A 12,431-nucleotide genomic window follows, 5' to 3' on the forward strand; every position below is an offset into this window, starting at 1 on the left:
TTGAGTGACTATTTTTTCTGAGTAACGTCTACGTGTTGATTGGTTTTCATTGAATTCCTAGAACATGATGGGTTAGATCACGTGTTAATTGATTCCTCTGACGGACAAACCGATGAGCGGATTGAGATAATGTATGCTGCAATGAGCAACGTAAATGTTAAAGTTAAGGTACGAGATTAGCTTACCAAATGCTGTCTCTGTAGTCTCTTGAGCTTGTGGAGTACCGATGGTTCAAGTGAACTGAAACACGTAAGGGTGATTTTTTTTTTAGTTTTGTGCTAGATTTCATTCAATTGAATTTTTGACATAGGTGTGAGAATTGAAAGAATTCGTGGAAAATGAGAGAATATAAAGAGAAGGGATAGGGAGGAGAAAAATAAAGTGATGGAATGATAGAGAATGAAGACAGACATAAAAAGAATGTAGACGTGGAAGGAAATATAGGGAGATAGAGAGGAAAGAGAACAAGCTTTAGGAGAATAGTAGAATGAAGGTGAGAGATGGGAAGAAAGAGTGAGAAGGAGATGGAAGAAACGAGAAATATAACATAGATGGAGGGGGTAGAAGGGAATTGGAAATAGATAAGGCTTTGGAAAGAAGGACAGATATAGAAGTGGGAGAGTCTAGAAAGGATATTAGGTAATAGAAGAAATATGAGAGAAGGGGAGGGTTAGGAGACATACGAAGGGATAAATAGAGAGATGGAGAGGGAAATAGAACTGCAAGAGATAGAAAGAAAGAGAAGAAGGTTTGGAAAGGAGGATAAAGATAGAAGGCAGGAACGGGAGGGAGATAGAAAGGAGACTAGTAGAAGGAAGATTAGAGAGAAGGAGATAAAAGTAGAGAAATCGAAGGAGAGGAAGGCAGAAGGTAAGGTGATTCAAGGAACAAGAAGAAGCTTTGGAATGAGGAACAGAGAGGGGTGGTAAGAGAGAGGAGGAAAGAGTGAGAAGGAGATAGAAGAAACGAGAAATAGAACATAGAAGGAGGTAGGTAGACGGGAAAGCTAAGGAAATAGATGAAGCTTTGGAAAGAAGGACAGTGATAGAAGGATGGAAAGTGGAAGAGACTAGAAAGGAGGGTAGGTAATAGAAGGAATATAAGAGAAGGGAAGGGTGAGGAGATATCAGAAGGGATAAATAGAGGGAAGGAGAGGGAGGTAGATGCTTTGGAAAGGACAAAGTAGAAGGAAGGAACGGGGGGAGATAGAAAGGAGACTAGTAGAAGGAAGATATGAGAGAAAGAGATTGAAGTAAGGAGAAATGGAAAGAGAGGAAGGTAGAAGGTAAAGTGATAGAAGGAAGGAGAAGTAGCTTTGGAAAGCAGGACAGAGAAGGAAGGAACGAGAATAAGATTGAAGGGAGAGTAATGGAAGGGAGGTAAATGAGATACAGAAAGGGCGAGGGAGACGGAAGAATACAGAGACAGATGGAATGAGAGAGACAGGAGGAAGTAGAAATTGAGAGAAGGAATAGGAAGACTGAATAGAAGGCCAGTGAAGACAGAGCTAAAGAGAAATATGAGAGGGGGAGAGAGGCAGCGAGATGGAGAGACCATGAGAACGTACAGAGAAAGAAAAGGGTACGAGGACCAGGGCGTAAATCAAAAAGTTGTCCTCAATAAGGCAACTCCCGGCGCCGTAAATCACGCGGCTCGTATTTGAAGGCCACTAATTCTGGCAACGCCATAATTACGAAAAGAAGAAAGACGGAGAAGCGAGGCGCGACGGACGGTGTAAAAGAAGTGGCTGGCGAAAATCCTGCAAAGGGGAAGGGGGGCTGCGTTTCTTCAGGCCTTTAAATAATCGCTACCACCCTGCTGTTCGGCGGGACGTTTAGCATAACCGAGAATAGGAAGCATCTTCAAGTCACGCGACACTGCGGAATGTTATATCTTAGGCGTCTTCATTTGCACGTACCACTGTTCACAGTATTGATTTTGCGTAACAAGTACAAGCCTTGAATGCACAACCTTATGACGTGCTGTGAGGGTTTCTGGATTTTGCAAATAGATGACTGTTACACTATTGAATTTAATTTGCAAAGACCCTGTTCTAATTTTCAATTTCGGTCATTTTTGCGCCACTTTTTATCTCGTTGGTTAATCGCGACGATGAGGATGGATGATGAAATGGACGACGGAACTAACACATTCCTAGGCTGTTCCTGAAAAGGCACGTAAGCCACGAAATGCAATTTTACTGTTAAACTATTGATAATGTCTAGATTACAGTGGAAGAAAACTACACGAAAATTCACGTCAATGCTCTAGAAGGAATTCTAAGTGCATGTAATTTTTCATATTTTGGAATATCAAAGAGATTTTTCGAATGGAGAGAAAAATTTGAAAACATTCGCCCTTACGGCTGTCAAAAGTCTAGTCGAGACTTAATAGCAATCATTACAGACATGACAAGGGTCTCAGGTTCGAAATCTGGCCTGGGCATGGGTGTACTTTGTGAGTCCTTTCATCAGTTTTATCATATCATCCTCATCTTCGCGATTAGCCAAAAGTGGCAGAAAAGCAAAGTAAACCAAATCCATCAACTACAGACATTCATACGTGTTGGATCATTACTGTTAAGAATCTTTACACAAGCCCAATATAATATTATCCTTCTAACGTTTTCTATCATTGATTCAGTGTGACTTAAATTAAAGTAACAAAAAATAGCAGTTCTTTGACTTGTGACTCTTAAATTAAAGCAACAAAAAAATAGCCGTTTGTGACTTGTGACTCTTAAATTAAAGCAACAAAAAATAGCAGATGTGACTTCTGACTCTTAAATTAAAGCAACAAAAATAGCAGTTTTTTGACTTGTGACTCTTAAATTAAAGAAACAAAAAATAGTAGTTTGTGACTTGTGACTCTTAAATTAAAGCAACAAAAAATAGCAGTTTTTTGACTTGTGACTCTTAATTTAAAGCAACAAAAAATAGCAGTTTGTGACTTGTGACTCTTAAATTAAAGCAACAAAAAATAGCAGTTTTTTGACTTGTGTCTCTTAAATTAAAGAAACAAAAAATAGCAGTTTGTGACTTGTGACTCTTAAATTAAAGAAACAAAAATTAGCAGTTTTTGACTTGTGACTCTTAAATTAAAGCAACAAAAAATAGCAGTTTGTGACTTCTGACTCTTAAATTAAAGCAACAAAAAATAGCAGTTTTTTTGACTTGTGACTCTTAAATTAAAGAAACAAAAAATAGCAGTTTGTGACTTGTGACTCTTAAATTAAAGAAACAAAAATTAGCAGTTTTTGACTTGTGACTCTTAAATTAAAGCAACAAAAAATAGCAGTTTGTGACTTCTGACTCTTAAATTAAAGCAACAAAAAATAGCAGTTTTTTGACTTGTGACTCTTAAATTAAAGAAACAAAAAATAGCAATTTGTGACTTGTGACTCTTAAATTAAAGAAACAAAAAATAGCAGTTTTTTGACTTGTGTCTCTTAAATTAAAGAAACAAAAAATAGCAGTTTGTGACTTGTGACTCTTAAATTAAAGAAACAAAAATTAGCAGTTTTTGACTTGTGACTCTTAAATTAAAGCAACAAAAAATAGCAGTTTGTGACTTCTGACTCTTAAATTAAAGCAACAAAAAATAGCAGTTTTTTGACTTGTGACTCTTAAATTAAAGAAACAAAAAATAGCAATTTGTGACTTGTGACTCTTAAATTAAAGCAACAAAAAATAGCAGTTTTTTGACTTGTGTCTCTTAAATTAAAGAAACAAAAAATAGCAGTTTTTTGACTTGTGACTCTTAAATTAAAGAAACAAAAATTAGCAGTTTTTGACTTGTGACTCTTAAATTAAAGCAACAAAAAATAGCAGTTTGTGACTTCTGACTCTTAAATTAAAGCAACAAAAAATAGCAGTTTTTTTGACTTGTGACTCTTAAATTAAAGAAACAAAAAATAGCAGTTTGTGACTTGTGACTCTTAAATTAAAGAAACAAAAATTAGCAGTTTTTGACTTGTGACTCTTAAATTAAAGCAACAAAAAATAGCAGTTTTTTGACTTGTGACTCTTAAATTAAAGAAACAAAAAATAGCAGTTTGTGACTTGTGACTCTTAAATTAAAGAAACAAAAAATAGCAGTTTGTGACTTGTGACTCTTAAATTAAAGCAACAAAAAATAGCAGTTTTTTGACTTGTGTCTCTTAAATTAAAGAAACAAAAAATAGCAGTTTTTTGACTTGTGACTCTTAAATTAAAGAAACAAAAATTAGCAGTTTTTGACTTGTGACTCTTAAATTAAAGCAACAAAAAATAGCAGTTTGTGACTTCTGACTCTTAAATTAAAGCAACAAAAAATAGCAGTTTTTTTGACTTGTGACTCTTAAATTAAAGAAACAAAAAATAGCAGTTTGTGACTTGTGACTCTTAAATTAAAGAAACAAAAATTAGCAGTTTTTGACTTGTGACTCTTAAATTAAAGCAACAAAAAATAGCAGTTTGTGACTTCTGACTCTTAAATTAAAGCAACAAAAAATAGCAGTTTTTTGACTTGTGACTCTTAAATTAAAGAAACAAAAAATAGCAATTTGTGACTTGTGACTCTTAAATTAAAGAAACAAAAAATAGCAGTTTTTTGACTTGTGACTCTTAAATTAAAGCAACAAAAAATAGCAGTTTGTGACTTCTGACTCTTAAATTAGAGCAACAAAAAATAGCAGTTTTTTGACTTGTGACTCTTAAATTAAAGAAACAAAAAATAGCAATTTGTGACTTGTGACTCTTAAATTAAAGAAATAAAAAATAGCAGTTTTTTGACTTGTGACTCTTAAATTAAAGCAACAAAAAATAGCAGTTTGTGACTTGTGACTTAAATTAAAGCAACAAAAAATAGCAATTTGTGACTTAAAGCAACAAAAATAGCAGTTTGCGCCTTGTGTCTTTTCTTGAACCCTCTAGAAATATGAACCACTGCTGTACCCAGTGTTTGAACTTGGGCGGTACGGCTTCCAGGCGCATTATGCTGACAACTCCGGCACAGAGCCGGCATGTGTATTTACGCGCGCGCAAACTACTTTCCCTAGTTTCACGAGGTCAGTTGTTTTCGTCCGATGAGTGTCAGGTGGGGACTTATGAAACGCACCCTTGGTGTTTTTTTTACGGCGATATCATGCTAATTTTACGGTGACCTAGTGATTTCACTGTAAAATCACTATCATTTTTTTTACAGTGTGACGATTACCGACACTGTCTCATTTCTTAGCTCTGAATCCCACTGTAAACTGTACCGAGAAAGCTATCCATGTGCTAGATGCTTACTTGAGAGTTTGATTCAATTGTTTTTTAGAGCCGCGGTGGTGTAGTCGGTAGGGCGTCCGCTGCCACGCGGGAGTCACGGGTTCGATTCTCGTGGTGGGCGATCTAAAGTCAGATTTTTTCGGCCTTGTCCCCGCTCTGGGGCTCACCTAGCATCAAATCAATGGGTACCTGGGAGCAACCCTGGGGGGTAAAGGGGGCTGGAGCGTGGTGCTGGTCACATCAGATCCAAAATGGCCGAGATGGAGAATGTCTAGGGCTCTACCATCCCACATTGTCTAAATGCACCTTCACGGCACGGTGCTACATGCACGGGGAACTTTACCTATGTTATTTAACGTCGCCTTTCTGCCACTTTTGGCTAATCGCGAAGGTGAGAATGAGGAATGATCGATGAAGGGACATTCCAGGCTGGGATTGGAACCCGGGACCCCTGGCGTCGTAGCGCTACGTGCTAACCATTCCGCCACGGGTGCCGGCCATGGGCTAAATGCAAACATTAAGCCAGCCTATTTACGTATCGACCACTGCAATGAGGACGCAACACGGTAACATGTTTGCTGTACACAGCGAACCCATGGTAAATTACCATTCTTGTGCTGCAACTTTTTTGCACCCAGCGTTAAAGTCTGGCTGTTCTTTATCGATTTCTTGCATTGCGTGCTCTCGTTTTCGTTTTATTTTTCCTCTGGAAAATCCTTTCTGAACTTCAGCGAAACATAATATTAGCAGATATGAAACACGCTATAAACTTTTCATGGTAGCCCTGACACCAGTTGCACAAGAGAACCCGAAGGGTTAAAAAAAATATATATACATGGCTAGACACGAACCCGTCCTGGTCTTTCTGAACACACACACACACACAAACTTCCGTAAAACGATACGCAAGGAGGTGGACCGTACGTGATCTGAGCCGCATGCGATAGTCTTTACCCTTAGATGCATTCATCAAGATAAACTACCCTACCCTGCCGATCCGTCTGAATTTTAATTTTCCTCCTCCTGAGGCATAATCGGTGCAATTACGGGCGTCGTTTCGAAGACTTGATCGGCGAAAATGTTGCATGCGAAATGTGAAATGACATGCGTGTTACACGTCAAGATTATCTGAAGTTCGACCTAGATTTTTTCGGTCGTTAAAATAAATGTAGTAAGATATTAAGATCCCTTTTGTCCAGACACCTACGAAAGAAAGAACTGTTTGAAAGATGTATTTATTTGGTTTAATTTACTTCGCATTTCTACCGCTTTTGGCAAATCCCGTGGATGAGTGATGATATGATGAAGGAACGCCCATACCCATGCCGGGATTCGAACCCGGGACTCCTCTTGAGTTTTTTAAAGTCCGCTTTATGTACAGATAGACTAATCGGGACTGGACGTACAGTTTACACTGGAAGAGGAACCGTTATGTGTTTCCACCGGGTGTCGAACCCTGGATCCCTTGATTACAAGGCAACGACGTGATCACTACGCCATCGAGGAGGCACTGTCGTCGTAGCGAACAGTTTAAAAGAACCCTTTAATTGTACAACAATCAGTGTTTTCAAAAATTGATGACGTTGCCCTCTACGAATGATGCCCAAATAAACCTGTCCCAAGATAAAATATCCAGAGGTCCAGGGTTCGAATCCCGGCCTGGACATCGGTGTGAGTGTCCCTTCATCGATTTCATGATATCATCCCTCACCCTCATCTTCGCGATCAGCCAAAAGTAGCAAAAAAAGCGAAGTAAAATAAACCAAATGAATCAATCAGTTTAACGTCAACTATGGTTGATCGATTTGTTTTTTTTAAAGTCCATTTTATGCACAGGAAGACTAGTCGGGACTGGACCTACAGTTTGAAGTGGGATCTTAACCACTTTGCCATGTGCCTCCACTGAGTATCGAACCTGGGACCCCTTGATTACAAGGCGACGACCTTACCACTACGCCATCCGAGAGGCCTGAGTTGTCAATGTATAAAGTGACCTTCTAGAGCCTCACAGCCTAAATATCCTTTGAACGCTACAAGTGTTTAGAGTATAGAAAAAGTTATCTCAATTGGTGCCGTCGTGTCCAGCGTATACTATGCGACTTAACAGTTTCTCGGAATGCACTGTTATCCGTACCCTCACTGTAAACACTGTCCCAAACTGTTTAGAGTCTGCCGCACCACGAGTGTTCTTCATGTTCCTTCCTGCACCGTGGAAAATATTCACAGTTAATTCGAATCTGCGTTGCTGATGGTGTCATTACATGTCAGCGCTGAAAATTGGGTTCTGAATGTGTTTGCAAGGCTTACTGCTAAGCCGAGCGGGCTGCTTGTTTACGTAGATTGCATAAATTACTTCCCGTTGTGTACCACGCGTTGACAGCGCGTAAATAAACAACGCTGCACATCACGTTGCATCTGCCAATTAACTGCTCCTCCCGCCCACGTCTAGAGATTGTTAAGTTCTTTGCGCCCACGCGCTACCTCATTTCTAACCGTGAATAGCATCTACGTTCTGTTTCTACGCACCGTTTTTACCTTTAGTACAGTCTTTAGTTCCAATTACACTTGTACCACAGACATTTAGTGTCCGAGGAACCAATTGTCGGCGTAATAATTCTAGGTTGCTGATTACTAGGCCCCCCGACTTTATCTTTCTAATATATAAAAATGGATGTATGTTTGTCTGTTCCCGCATAACTCTCGAACGCTTGGAGTAATTTCAACCAAACTTGGTACACATATCACTTACAATTTGGAAAGAAATACTGTGGTTGTAAGACACCCCTGGCATCCCTAGGAGTGGGGGGAGGGAAGGGGGTGACATGTAAAAATAATCGAAAACGACCGATATTAGTGTGGAATCCATAGTTTTCGGGGTCGCTAAGATGAATAGTGACACTCCCAATGCCGTTCAATTTGTTTATTCTTGCTCCTGGAAGTGAAACTAAAAATGTTGTGTATAATCAAGTTTTGAGTTAGGTTAATATTATAGTGAATTTGTAAAAGATTTCACTTCATACTTCGTATACTGTACTTATACTTTTAAATATCTGTAAATAAAATTAGTTACATTTTACACTATAGTTAGAATTCATTATTTTCCTGTCTAATAGAAGATTGGGATAAATAAATACCCGGCCAACACCGGATAATCATCTAGTGTCCTATAAAACTGTAAAATATGTATGTGATTATGTCATAGAAATTGAAAAATATGTCACATAAATTGAAAAATATATCATAAAAAGTTAAAAATGCAGAAATATTCCCAGTCAAGTCAAAAATATGCACTACAGGGAAGGTGGTTAAATCGAGTGTGCAGAGTGAAGCAGTACACACTCCTGCGAAGGCTGGTAACTGCAGTCGCTTCCCCTTCCACGCAATCCCATTCCCTCTCATGTGTTCATTGGTGGAGCCCGTCTCACGTCACTTCTTGCGCAGAGAGTTCGCCTGCTCCAGAGACAAAAACACACTGATAAGTGCTTGGCTCAAACGACAAGCGATCTTAAAACTCCCATACTCGATTGCCGATAAAGTAGGGGCTGTAGTGTACCGAATATTATTTTTACTTTTGACTGGTTATTGTGAGAAGCGAAGAAAAGGTAAATACAGTAAAACCTCGTTAATCCGGAGCCCGATAAGCCGGACTTCGCTCCGGACAGGCAAAAGACAAAGGAAAAAAAGCAGAATGCTTTTAAATGTGGCTAGAAGTCAACAAGTGAAGTTTCTAAAGAAAAGGCAGTCAACCACTGATGGAATTCTGTTTCCCGCAGACTTTTAGTGTATTTACGCCTATGTCCTTGAAATACACCATAATAAACGTGTTTTGTTGGTATAAACGGAGTTTCATTGCACTTTCTACTGTTCTTTTAGGTTATATCAGTTAATCCGGACTTTCGTTAAACCGATCAATTTACCCCCCCCTCCATTAGTCCGGATTAACGAGGTTTTACTGTAAATTAGAACAATTTAAAATTGTTTACGGTGATTCTTGTGCCCACACAACAATGACGGGGAACATTTTTCCTCAATAATGTTAGCAAGGCTATCAATTGTCCACGGGATAAATAAAGTGGGGGGGGTGTATTATTGTTCTGAACTAATTGGTAAGAAAAGACGGCATCTGCTTTTAATTTGTTCGTCCGTAATTTCCTTATCCTGCCATCGATACTATAAACTATCCGTTGCGCTAAAGGTACGAAGAAAAAAATATAAAATAACCGACTATGTGCAAGACTATTACGAAATTATACAGAAATATGTCTTATTACGAGAAAATAGAAGAAATATGTTGTAAAAAACGCGAAATTGGTAAAATATGTCAAAATATGCCTTATCAAGTTCGTCTATTTCGGCTGATTTTCATCAGATACGTAAAGATCTCACCCCATTATTCGATCCGATGCCAAATAAAAAATGTTATAAGATGTAGTATATTACCTACTGATTACGAATATGACCATAGATAGTCTGTATTGGTAAGTTTGCAACACTTGAAAAAAAAAAGCATCAATTTTATCTGATGCATTGATGCACTAAAATGTATTTTTTGTCCTTTGCCGAAGAATCAGGTTTACTGACTGTGTGATGCATTTTCGTATGTCGTTTGTAAAGGTATAACGCCAAATTCATCATATGATGGAAGTGAGTATTTATTTCTATGTCGAACTGTTGTTTAATGCATCAGTTGATCCGTTTATGATGCAGCTGCCTGCATCTTTCTCGATGATGCAATTAAACATTTGGTCTGAGCTAGACTTTTGTTTCAACTGATGCATTGAATTTTTTGTGTGCAGTAGGCTACACATGAATCTTATTGGGAGCAAAAAGCATCAGCACTTGACAACGGTTTATGTTTCTTCTCGTTGTGTTGTTATTAGTGTGTGTGAGAGAGAGAGAATTTAAATCATGTGTTTGCCAAGTGGAGATTCTTATGGAGACTCTAGTAATTACACTGTTCGGAGAAGGTAGTGGAAGGTATTTTTAAAATAAACTACGTTCTTTCTAGACTCCCTGTGCATGAAAAAAAAATGACTCGGAGAAGGGAATGATTAAGCTGCAGCAACATTAATTCACTTGTTATCAACATGTCTCCCTCCTTCCCCCCCCCTCCGTCTCCCGGAAGAATAACGGCCGAACAGATGCATGCGACGAATTTAAATGACTTTAATCTCTTTTGGTTCTTGATTTTTCCCCTTGTGTATGCCCGTCTTCGCAGTCTTTCCTTGTTCCACGATATGATTTCGGTGTAAATCTTTCTAATAAACTTAAGGAGCATCTGTTGGATGACGTACTGGTCTTATAACAGTCACGAAACTAATTATTACCATAATGTTATTCCCGCCCAAAAGTGACTTCATGAGCAAGCGCGCCACAGGGACAACCAATCGGAAAGCGCTTCAGTAGCAGGCGATTGGCTACTTGATGCACGTGACATTATTTTGGCGGGACGGGAACAAAGGCATATCTTACAGGCGGTAGTAACTTAACATTCCCACCGTTTTGTTCAACATACTGAGAAGATATTTATAAACCAGGTTGGTATTTGATCAGATGATACCAAAATTAGCATAAGTTTAATAATTAATCACCTTCTACAGTCCAGATCAAGACAGGAATGCTTTCATAACCTTGAAAATAACTGTTATTCAGCATGCAAAGGCGATATGAAAGGAGAAAACTGACAGGCCAATATGTTATCAGCTCTTGAAGACATTATACTTCACCGTGGCCGTTATAGGAAGTACCGTAAGGTTGTGGAGAGAAAAGACCTTTCCCATAGGAAGACGAGTGTGGTGCCATCTGTTGGTGCTCCGTTGAACTCCTTGTCACATTCTGCTCAGCAAAATCTCTGTCTCTTACGTTCAAGGGCAGTTGTGTCATATTTCATTTATTAGTTTTGTTTCATTAGACTGTCAAATACAGGGTGCTCACAATATTAAGCCATAGCCTTCTCGAAAGACACCCAACAATATCGCGAATGTTTTTATTAGTGATTGTGGTCAGTTTCGCAATTATTGTCCATTCAGCAATTACAAGGCACTGGTTTAGAGAAACTACATTTCGCAAGTTGGTTGATATTCTTGGTAATAGTTAATGATACAATAAAAGTTATGTACTCGTACTAGACTACATGAAAACGCACAAAAGAAACTATTTTATGTTTTATGCAAATTGATGCAAATTTTAATCCGTTTTAATTTCGTAATTAGAGCTATTTGTTTTGTTTTTTTCAAAAACCTTAATATATTTGGTTTTTGCAACTGAAATTTCGTAGAAGTGCAAGGCTGATATATTTTGGTAAGAGTGATCAAAGTGCATTTCAAGTACACTTCATTAAATAAGGTAATTTATAAGGATAACTACCTGATCACCCGACGTTGCCCGGGTATTTATTTATCGCAATCTTCTATTAAGGCGAGGAGGGACAATTTCCCCTAGGTCTTTCTCACTGGGGCAGCTGCCGATCACTGTTGCCAACTTCGCTCTTTTGGAGCCAGATCTGGCTCTTTCGTGCACTCGTTTGACTGTGAACTGTGGCACCCGCCCTCTGCTCCACCATGATGCCGCCACTAGCTCCGGCCCATAAGGACCAACTTTTGCCATGAGTGTACCAAGCGACGTGATATTCATATATAGGCTGCGTCACCCAACCCCTCTTTCCTCCCCATATATTTTTATATACAGCGCTGTGGCTAAGGTGAAGATGACAATATTATTATCCGGGAATCCTTTATTTTCGATTTTATATTAACATATCTCTCTCTCTCTATCTCTCTCTCTCTCTCTCTCTCTCTCTCTCTCTCTCTCTCTCTCTCTCACTCACTCAAATGTCATCGTGAATGTCACCAATTAGCTTAACGACTCCGAAAACTATGGATTCGAAACTAATGTAGGTCATTTTTGACATTTTATTTTTCACCCCCTCTCTCCCCCCCATGCCGATAGGTGATGAACTTGGAGTTGAACGGCATTGTGGGTGTCACTATTCATCTTAGCGACCCCGAAAACTATGGATTCCACTCTAATGTCGGTCGTTTTCGATTATTTTTACATGTCACCCCTTCCCACCCCCACCCCCTAGGGGTGCCAGGGGTGTCTTACTCCCACAGTATTTCTTTCCAGATTGTAAGTCATATGTGTACCCAGTTTGGTTGAAATTGCTCCAGGCGTTCGAGA

At 38.8% G+C, this 12,431-nt stretch overlaps 1 protein-coding gene across 3 annotated transcripts in view; it reads left to right on the forward strand.

Moving 5' to 3' along the window:
- The window catches only part of rho-5 (rhomboid-5), a 670,560-nt gene that overhangs the window by 563,118 nt on the left and 95,011 nt on the right, over window positions 1–12,431 (forward strand). The gene's annotated exons all lie outside the window — the stretch shown is intronic.

This window comes from Lepisma saccharinum, chromosome 7, assembly GCF_977018435.1.
Source record: "Lepisma saccharinum chromosome 7, izLepSacc3.1, whole genome shotgun sequence".
NCBI classification, from domain to species: domain Eukaryota; kingdom Metazoa; phylum Arthropoda; class Insecta; order Zygentoma; family Lepismatidae; genus Lepisma; species Lepisma saccharinum.